The sequence below is a fragment of the Pteropus alecto genome, unplaced genomic scaffold (genome assembly GCF_000325575.1).
Source record: "Pteropus alecto unplaced genomic scaffold, ASM32557v1 scaffold45, whole genome shotgun sequence".
Lineage (NCBI taxonomy): Eukaryota > Metazoa > Chordata > Mammalia > Chiroptera > Pteropodidae > Pteropus > Pteropus alecto.
In genome coordinates this window covers 27,108,966-27,118,212 of record NW_006442491.1, presented here as the reverse complement: position 1 = coordinate 27,118,212, position 9,247 = coordinate 27,108,966, and the positions used below count along the sequence as shown (strand labels likewise).

General features: G+C 46.7%; 1 protein-coding gene across 1 annotated transcript in view; it reads left to right on the top strand.

Moving 5' to 3' along the window:
* PTPRT (protein tyrosine phosphatase, receptor type T) overlaps positions 1-9,247 on the top strand; it is a 675,700-nt gene that overhangs the window by 121,552 nt on the left and 544,901 nt on the right. The window lies entirely within an intron of this gene.

Genomic DNA, 9,247 nt, shown 5'->3' with positions numbered 1-9,247 from the left:
TGGTAACAAGGACAGTGATAGGGTCAGACTTGGCCTGGCTGCAGCCTCTTCACTTTCCTCTTGGCACTGCTGGCCCCATCACCATTCTTAACGACCTGAACTGGGCATGAGAGGCCAAGCTCTCCCAGGGTCACTGTCAAGGAGCAACCCCCAGATTCTGCCTCATTCGCCTCAGCCTTATTTGATCATCAGTGAATCATCAGCAAAATGCCACAACCAGTAATGGTAAGGATACAAATTTTGATCATATCTAACATGTTCTGAGAGATTACTGTATACCAAGCTCTGGCTAAGCACCTCTGGAAGGTTGTATTCTGCCAATGTTTACTTTTCATGGTCCCACCCCATGGGCAGAATGCACTTCCCAACCGACTTGGACAGAATCCTATTGACTCTGAGGCTGGCCGTTTGGCTCGCTTTGACCAATAGCATGTGGGCAGAAAGAACAATGTGCCAGTTCTAAGAAGAGGTACCATGTGTTTCTGCTTCCCTTCTCACCTGTTGCCATCCATCTGCCACAGGTAGCAGCTGATCCTTCAGCCTCATTCCAGGAACGAGGGGCACAAGGAATGGATTTAAACCCACTTGGAGCCAAGTCACACTGACCCATAGACCTGAGAGCAAGAAATAAGTGTCTGTGTTCATTTTTAACATTCGGGGATATTTGTTAATGTAGCAAAAACTGACTATTAAAACACATTTATGATCTTAAATAACTCTCACAGAAAATCCTCTGATGTAGCTAGCTATGGTATTACGTCATTTTACAATTGCGGTTGGACTAGATTCTCTACTTCTCAAATCCTACCAAGCACTGATCTTCTATAATCATAAGCCTTGGCATCTGGCAGCATCATTTCTCTATTCAGCTTATGATCAGTGGGCCCTGAAGAATAGGGGTGCATTACTAAGTGTGGATATTAAGGGCCTAACGAGAGATAATCTGAAGGCAAGAAGTGACTCCATTTCTTGAGTTCACAGTGGTGTTGAGAAGGGCTGGAAGCAGCTCTTACCGTAACCCCCCGCCTCCGCCCCTAGAGAGGAACTGGCTTCTGCAGAATTGGAGTCAGTGGCGTTCCACAGGACTTACTGTCCAGAGGCCTATGAGGATCCCAGGCCTAGAGTCCGCTGGCTTAATGGGAGTGATGGCCTGCCAGAGACATGGGACCTGCTGGACTGTCTGTAGAGCTAAGATTCTCCGGGATCCTGGTGGCCATATCCAGGGGAGCTCAAAGCTGGTCTAGGCAGCAAAGGAGTCATGAAGGGAAATAGATCTCAGAGCCTGTGTTCTTCAGGCCTTGCATTAGAGTGGGAGACCTGGTTTCAAGGGGCCGGTCAGTAGCTGGTTGGGACTCCTGAGCCATTTCTAGAATTTTCTGAAGGACCTCTCCATGGAACATCTGTTATCATTAGAGCCTTTTGCCCACATTGCCTCAGCACCCAGCTGAGGCCTGATCATCACCCCCAGCACATTCTTGTAGGTGGTCCTCCTAGATCTGGGACTTCTGTGTTCCGAGCCCAAAGGACCAATGGGCAAAGGATGGAATGCCGTTTCCTATGAAGTGAAAACGTGTGTGTCGATCAGTCCAAACAGTCCTCCCATGGCTGCAAGGGCAGTGGTTGGAGCAACTGCAAAAGCATTATATTGATTTCAAGAAGCAAATGAAGGGAGAGTTCAGAATACCTTCCGTAAGGCAGGCAGCCCTGGGCTCCGGCGAGGTGCTAATGAGCTCCCTAGCCAGCTGCAGCTCGACCTGCATCCTCCCAGCAAATGACCCAGGGCAGTCATGGAAGAGGGCACCAGCAAGTACGGGTGATGAGGTGATTAATGCTTAGCAGTTCGTGGGCTCATCCCAGCTCCTCTCCCCAAGTCTGTTTCTTTTTCCTTTTATCTCCATAAGGCAAAGCAAAGAGCCAGGCGTGCACGGGGAATTCCTCCCTCTATCATGTTCTGATCTGTTTGCTTGTATAAATGAGCCAGTCTTTCAGAAGAGAGTGAACCCTCTTCCTCTAAAGGGACATTAAGCCCATGGATTTGCCTTGTTCTTGCTCCCTGGGGTCCTCGCCACCCTCCTGGCTTCCCGAGGCTGATTCACCCTGTTCTCATGTGGATGTCAGGATGTACATGTTACCTGGAGGGTGGGTGGCTAAACTTTGAGTACGGGGAGGGAGTCGTTTGAAAGCAGATGTGTGCCATCACGTTGAATCGACATCTTTACTTCTGCATGAGGTTGCATCATTGTGTTTTCATGCCGAGAAGCCTTCTAAAGAGGTCAGTGTTTTCTATTTATCTATCCTAAGATTGGTACCTTGTCGCCTGTGCAAACTGTGTGTGTGCTAAAGTGTGTCTTCAGCACAGAAGCAACAAGATGCAGACCAGGAAAAGGATACAGGGATCTTTTACAGATTATTAAAATAGGAACATCTGCATCCCGTTTTTTCCCTCAGATTTTTAAAAATCACTGTATTTTTCTTGCTTTTTTGATGACTTGCTTCACTAGCACATGTGTAAATTCCGGACCCTGAAGCAAATATCTCAGCTGTGAGCCCTTGAGCATCAGACTTACAAGGAAAGGAAACTTGAGTTCTAATCTCAACTCCGCCACCAACAGCAACATCAAGAAACTTGCCAAATCCCTGAACATTAAACCGCATGATCTTTCATCCTTCGATGCTTCTACCTCTGCCATTCTCTTTGCCCCTTCACCTTCTCACACTGTCATCTTTCAAAGCTCAGTTTAAATGTCACCTTCTCTGTGAAGACTGTTTCAACCTCCCCAGACAGATGTGAACATTCCTTCTCCTTAGTTCTTTTGAACATATCTCTGTTTAAAGTACTTGTCATTGGTTTGTTAATTTATTTACTCAAATGTGTATTGAATGGCTACTTTATGCCTGGGCGCTGTTGTAGGGACCAAGGATCTAGGGGGTGATCAAATTGACAAAACATATATTGTAGAGCAGCACTGTCCAATACAACTTTCTGTGGTGATGGAAATCTATCTGTGACTCAATAGCCACATGTGGCTACCGAGCACTTGAAATGTGGCCATTGTGACTTTAGGAATTAAATTTAAATTTTTATTTAATTTTCATTTAAATAGTCACTCATGGCTAGTGGCTACCAGATTGGACAGCATCATCCTACAGGCAAAGATAGACTCTGCAAGCATTAAGAAACCCATATATTATTACTAAATTTGGTTAGAAGTCTTTTGGAGTCAAATAGAGTATAATGGCAGGGAATAAGTGAATAAAAAGGATTTCTTGGGGGAAGTGACATTTTTATCTGAGACCCAGAGGATGAGAAGGTGTCAGCCATTTAAAGAGTAGGAAGACTTTTCTAGGAAAAGGCAATGGTAAGTAGGAAACACTAGAGGTAGGAATGAACGTGACATGTTGGAGGAATTGAAGATAGTGAGTGTGGCCGGAATGGAGTGAGTGAATTGTAGGAGTTGCAGCTGGAGAGGTAGACAGGGGTCAGATCACTCAAGGTCTTAGAGGTGATGGTGGAGTGGAAGGGGCTTGTTGGAAGTCCTGACAGGCGAGAAAGAGCGGGGCACTGAGCCCGCATCTCCGGGCTGTGAGCTCAGTACTTCTGCACCAGGCTGCCTGAGCAATGTGGGCTCCCGACGTTGACACCAATGCCTGCCTCGTGGTGAGCCTCATCTGCATTCTGTTTCCATCCCCGTCTCCAGCCTGAGTTATTTAGGCCTGTCTAATTTATGTAGCTGCTGTACACGGGTAGTGCATGCCGGGCTTGGGGGCCTGTCCGTGTTTGTCTCTGTGAAAGAGAAATACTATCGTCTCCTCTGGAGCCATCTTTTCCGATCATGCTGCTTGGTAGTTAAGATTCTGGGAGCATTTAGCACAGGGAGGAATTGCTGTAATGACAAGTGGATCCTTCTGTAACCTCTACTTAATTGGATGAAGTGACAGCCCCAGCGAAGACTCAAATAAAATTTGGTGCAATTAGGCTGTGCTGAACGTCTGGTGCCAGAACCACTGTAGAAATCTTGCAGCTGGTTCACGGAACCATGGAAGAATCTGGATGGACAGGAGGAGCCTGTGCTTAGGGGCCAGGTGAAGGTGTTTACTTCACCTGCTCATTCTCCCATCCTCCCTATGGTTTCTGTAAATCTCTCTAGAACAGGGGTCCTCAACCCCCAGGCTGCAGACTGGTACCAGACCATGGCCTGTTAGGAACTGGGCCATGCAGCAGGAGGTGAGCGGCAGGAGAGTGAGCAAAGCTTCATCTGTATTTGCAGCCGCTCCCCAGCGCTAGCATCACCATCTCAGCTCCACCTCAGATCATCAGGCATTAGATTCTCATAGGAGCGCCGGTCCCTGGTGCCAAAAAGGTTGGAAACTACTGCTCTAGAAGTTTCCTTGAAGGAAGTGGTGGGAGGCACTGAGGCAGAGGAAGTGTCTTAGGTTGGGCTCCGTGGAAACAAAATCTGTGACAAAGAGTTGGATGCCAGTTTATTCGGGCAAGTTCTACTGAGGTGCACCTGGAGCGGGGAGGTGAGGAAGGCAGGACCAGGCAGAGGTAAAGCTGACTCGTGATGTGGTTACAACTGAATGTGGAGGACTCAGGCAATGGGAGAACCCTGGAGCTTGGATTGTCTCAGACTGAAGCTAGAAGACCAGGCCTTTGTATTTCCACATCAACCAGACATTGACCATATCCTCTTTCCCCCAGTGAACGTAACCTTGGGTAAGGCTGTTCCCAGTAGGGATGAAGCTGCGAGCAATTGGCAGTTGAAATTCCCAGCCCCTGGCGGGTGGGTCAGCAGAATGCTACGACATCCATTGCAAGGTCAGCCGGAACCGACAACCCACGGTTGCCTGGGAATTCCTCATCTTTTTCAGATGAAGGTGTTGACTCCAAGGAACCCTAACATGCGGAACTCCCCTGCTCCTCCTTCCAGCTCTCATCGCTTTCTCCTCCCCTGCTCCGGGTGAAACGGAGTGAGTCCTCTGAACACCTGGAGTTCGGTTCTTTCCTCTGTTATACTTGTTTCTAACACCTTCACTGGTCGCTGGACTTCCTGTGTTATTACTTTCTGCTCTTGTTCCCATGGCTGTGTCTGAAGGCAGCTTCTCCATGCACTTCCTGCTCCCGCCATGATTCTTCCCTTTCAGTGGTCTAATTCCCAGCAGTGAGTCTGGAAGCCCAACTTTCATAGTCATCAGAGCACCCTGGTGCGCAGACCCCAGGTCACATGGACCAGAACGAGGATTCATGCTCTACCATTTGTTAGATGAGCGACACTGGGGATGTCAAGTTTTCTCTTTGTCAACACTGGGTACACATGCGGTTTATATCACATTTTTATCATTTCGAACCTTTCTCATCTGCAAAATCGGATACATCTATCAACATTGTAGAGCTGTTGCGAGGATTAGGTATTGCATGACAGGCCCACAGCATGGCACCTAGCATGTGGTCGGGGTTGCCATTCTTGTTGCCTTCACAGAAAGCCATGTTCAACTTAGCCCAGCCCAGGGCAGTCCAGGCCAAATCTCAGAGCCCATTTAGAACCCAGATGCTAAAATGAAGTCCTGAGTGTAGCAGAAAGTCTTGAGAAGAGAGGAGGTAGGTAGGCCTCGTGAAAAAGGTCGTCTTCAGTTTGGATGTAGAACTTCCAGGCAAGTCTAAGCCCACTCTACAAGAGATCTGAGTGAATGGATACCTCGAAGGCTACATCTGAGAGCAACCCCCCATTCCTGCCTCCCTCAATCTCACAGCCAAGGGCCAAACAGCATTTATTTCTGGTTTACTCCCCTCCTTCTTCCCATGTATTGTCCTCCCACCCAGCCCTCCCCTTATGCAGCCACAGCCTCAACTTCTGCGTGGGAGCAGGGGCTGTGAACATCGTGTCTCCCCAGTCCCATAACTCTGGCTCAGTGTGGGTGTCTTTCTGTCCTTGCAGGCAGTGGGAGCCAGTGCAGAATCCTGCTCTTCTTCCTTTGTTGGACACACAGCAGGACTCCACAGGCATATGGAAAAGAAAAGGCTTGATCACTGTTTATTTTCCTTAATTTTCATTGTGCCTCTTTTATTTTTACCCTTGATTACAAGCAACAGAAAAGTTCTTCTCCGTCTCCCCCACCCCTTGCAGCTGTTAGTTTGAACAGCATCTGCTAGACCGACCCCCCACTACCCCACCCCTTCCAGGCTCAGAAAGGAGAGAAATTAGCTAAAAGGCAAACAATGGAAGCATTTTTAGTTCAGGGTGGGAGCCTCATTTTGCCAGACCTGCAGTCTTTTGCTTGGCTCCCCAGCTTTCTTTGAATGCCAGCCGGTAGCTTCTGGGGACAGAGTGTTCTGTCGTTGTCATTGTTTTGCCTCGTTGTTTCTTATTGAAGACAAACTGGTGTCTTCGGAGCCCCTCTGTGGACAGATCTGTGGATCTGTTCATCTCATTTATAAGGAGGGGCAATCTACTTGTTAAATGGTTAAGACTTCGGTTATTTTTCCATCCTTTATTTACTCCTTTATTCATTCATCAAACACATATATGTACCTCTGAATTGCCAGTGGCTGGGATGCAAAGTTAAATTAGACAATTTGCGTGACCTCAAAGATACTCACAGTCTGGCTGGTGAGACTTGAATGTAAAGCAACAATTGCAATGGAGGATGGATAATACAACATTTAGACAATGGTCATTGTTAATGTGCGGGTATGCTGTCATTGTCCCTTGGCCTGGTTCTTTATTTTAGCACATATTGCCCATGTGATCTTGAGTAAGTTACACTTTCTGTGTTTGTTTCCTCATCAGTTATAATGTGGGAATTGATAGAATTCACCCCAGAATAATATGAGGATTAAACCAGAAAATGTATATGTCGTGCTTGGTATAATGCCCCATGCGAAGTGACTTCTTAGTCACTGTCAGCTGCTGTCCCTGCTCTTGTTGAATAAGAGATCTCAGGCTGTGGCTCCAGAGACTGGGGTTCAAAATTTGGTTTCGACATTGAATAATTTAACCTGAGGCAAGTCACCTAACTGCTCCTCCCTTACAAAATGATAATTTTACTCACAAGTAAGGCAATGCTACCCAGAGTGGGGTCATAGACCAGCAGCTTCAGCATTGTTGGAAGCTTATTAGAAATGTAAATTCTCAGGCCCCATCCCAGACCTATTGAATCATAATCTGGAGTCAGGTATATGAATCTATGTTTTAAAAGTTCTCCAGGGGATTATGATGTGTGCTAAAATTTGAAAAGCACCAGGTCAGAAGTAAGGTATGAAAGTTGACCAGCACATAAATTGCCCAAATATTGATGATCGATAAAGATATTTATAACTGTTATTACAGTGAGAGCAAAAATAACAGTTGGTGAATAAGGGTATAGCATGCTTCACTGGAAGGCTTAATTTGAGCCAGCTCCAGAAAGATGATTGGAGATTCCTGAGAAAGATGGTCACTTCTGGATGGAGGCAAAGTGCAGGCAAAGGCACGATGGTATTCGGAGGATGGTGCAAAATTTGGTGCTGCTCAGGCGCAAAATTCAAGGAGAGGGGTGGCCGAAGACACAGCCATAGAGACACAACCTGACTGAGCCAGATCACAAACATCTGGTTTTACCAGGCCGAGGACTTTGAGCTTGATGATCCTGGGGACAATTGAAGGACTCTAAACAGAAGTGACAAGACAAAATTTATTGTAAGATGAGTCATGGAGGCTGTAGGGTGGCAGCAGGAAGACCCAATGGATCAGGGCAAACAATGCCAAAGAAGAAACAGGGCGAAGAAGAAACTTTCTCCTAAAAATTGAACATGGACTGGTAGACTAGTTGTCCTCTTTTAAAACTTGTTCTTCCATCTGGCTTTTTGCAAACATTCACTGAGTACCTGCAATGCTGTAGGCATTCAGGGATATATACCTAAGTCAAGTAAAGCACCATCCTTACCTAACCATGGTCCACAGCCTCCTGATAAACATGATGAGTGTGATTATTAGATTCTGGGAAAAGGAAAGGGATCCAACCTATATTGAACACCTGGCACAGTGTGGATGCTATTGTGAACGTGATCGCCGCGGTTATTATTTCCTGACAATGTTCTTGGGCATTCCAAATGTAGCCTCACTCAGTCCTCACAGTGACCCATTTTATAGCTGAAGAAGCTTCACTCAGAGGTGTCATGTGTATCTGGACTTGAAGAGGAATAGATATCAAAGAGGACATCAGATTTGGGGAAGACTTTATTTGTTTATATTTGCACCGGAACAGAGAGGTTGAAGGACAAAGCTTGAGGAGCGATGAGGAGACAGGTACGAGGTGGTCTGAGGGTTCAGGCTAAGGAGGCCTCATTTTGTCCTGTCAGCAGCAGAGCAATCTTTAAAAGATGTTAAATAGGCGTCGAATGATTGGAGTTGCTTTGGAGAGATGCTGTGACATCTCTGAGTATTTGCTGGCAAAAAGTGAGGTCTTAGGAGGTAAAATCTTTTATGAAGGGCACTGACATTTATTCATAGCATTTCGATTTCTTTGCCTAATTCTCCTAAAAGCTGTGTCTGTGTCAAAATCTTAGCAAGATGAGTGAGGCAATGAAGCTCCTCTATTCCTCAGCCGCCGACCCTGAAAAATCCCATCGGTAACAGCTCATCATTCTCCGAAGCATAATGGAGGAAGCCACTGAGGGACTGAACGCATGCTGCAGTTGTGTGTCCTGAGAACGGAAGGCAGAAAAGGGCCAAGAGGAGAAATGGGGATGGGGAGCCCCACCCTGTGTGGGTTCTTGACACGCACACACCAGCTCTGTCCTTTTGACCTGGGGAATAGGCGTTGCTCCTATTTTACAAAGAGCCAAGTGACGCTCAGAAAAGTGAAATGCCCTGATCAGGGTGACACAGATGCTGGTTGGCTGGATCAGCCCCTTTGCCAAAGAGCCTTGGGATCCTGGTTTTGTGTGTTGCTCTGTGTGGGTGACACTGTTGCTGGTAACACCTTGGCAGTAACAGTCTTTGTGATGGGCAAGCTTCTAGCCATTCCAAAGCCTTGGTACCCTGTGGTAGGCAGAATAATGCCCCCTCCCCAAGATGCCTATATCTTGACCCCCAGAACATGAATCTATTACCTTAAATGGCTAAAAAGATGTGGCAGACGTGATTAAATGAAGTACTTTAAGAGAGGGAGATTATATTGAGTTATCTGGGCCCAATGTAATCATGAGAGTCCTTATAAGAGGGAGGCAGGGAGGTCATAGAGGAGGAGATATGACAAGAAGCAAAGA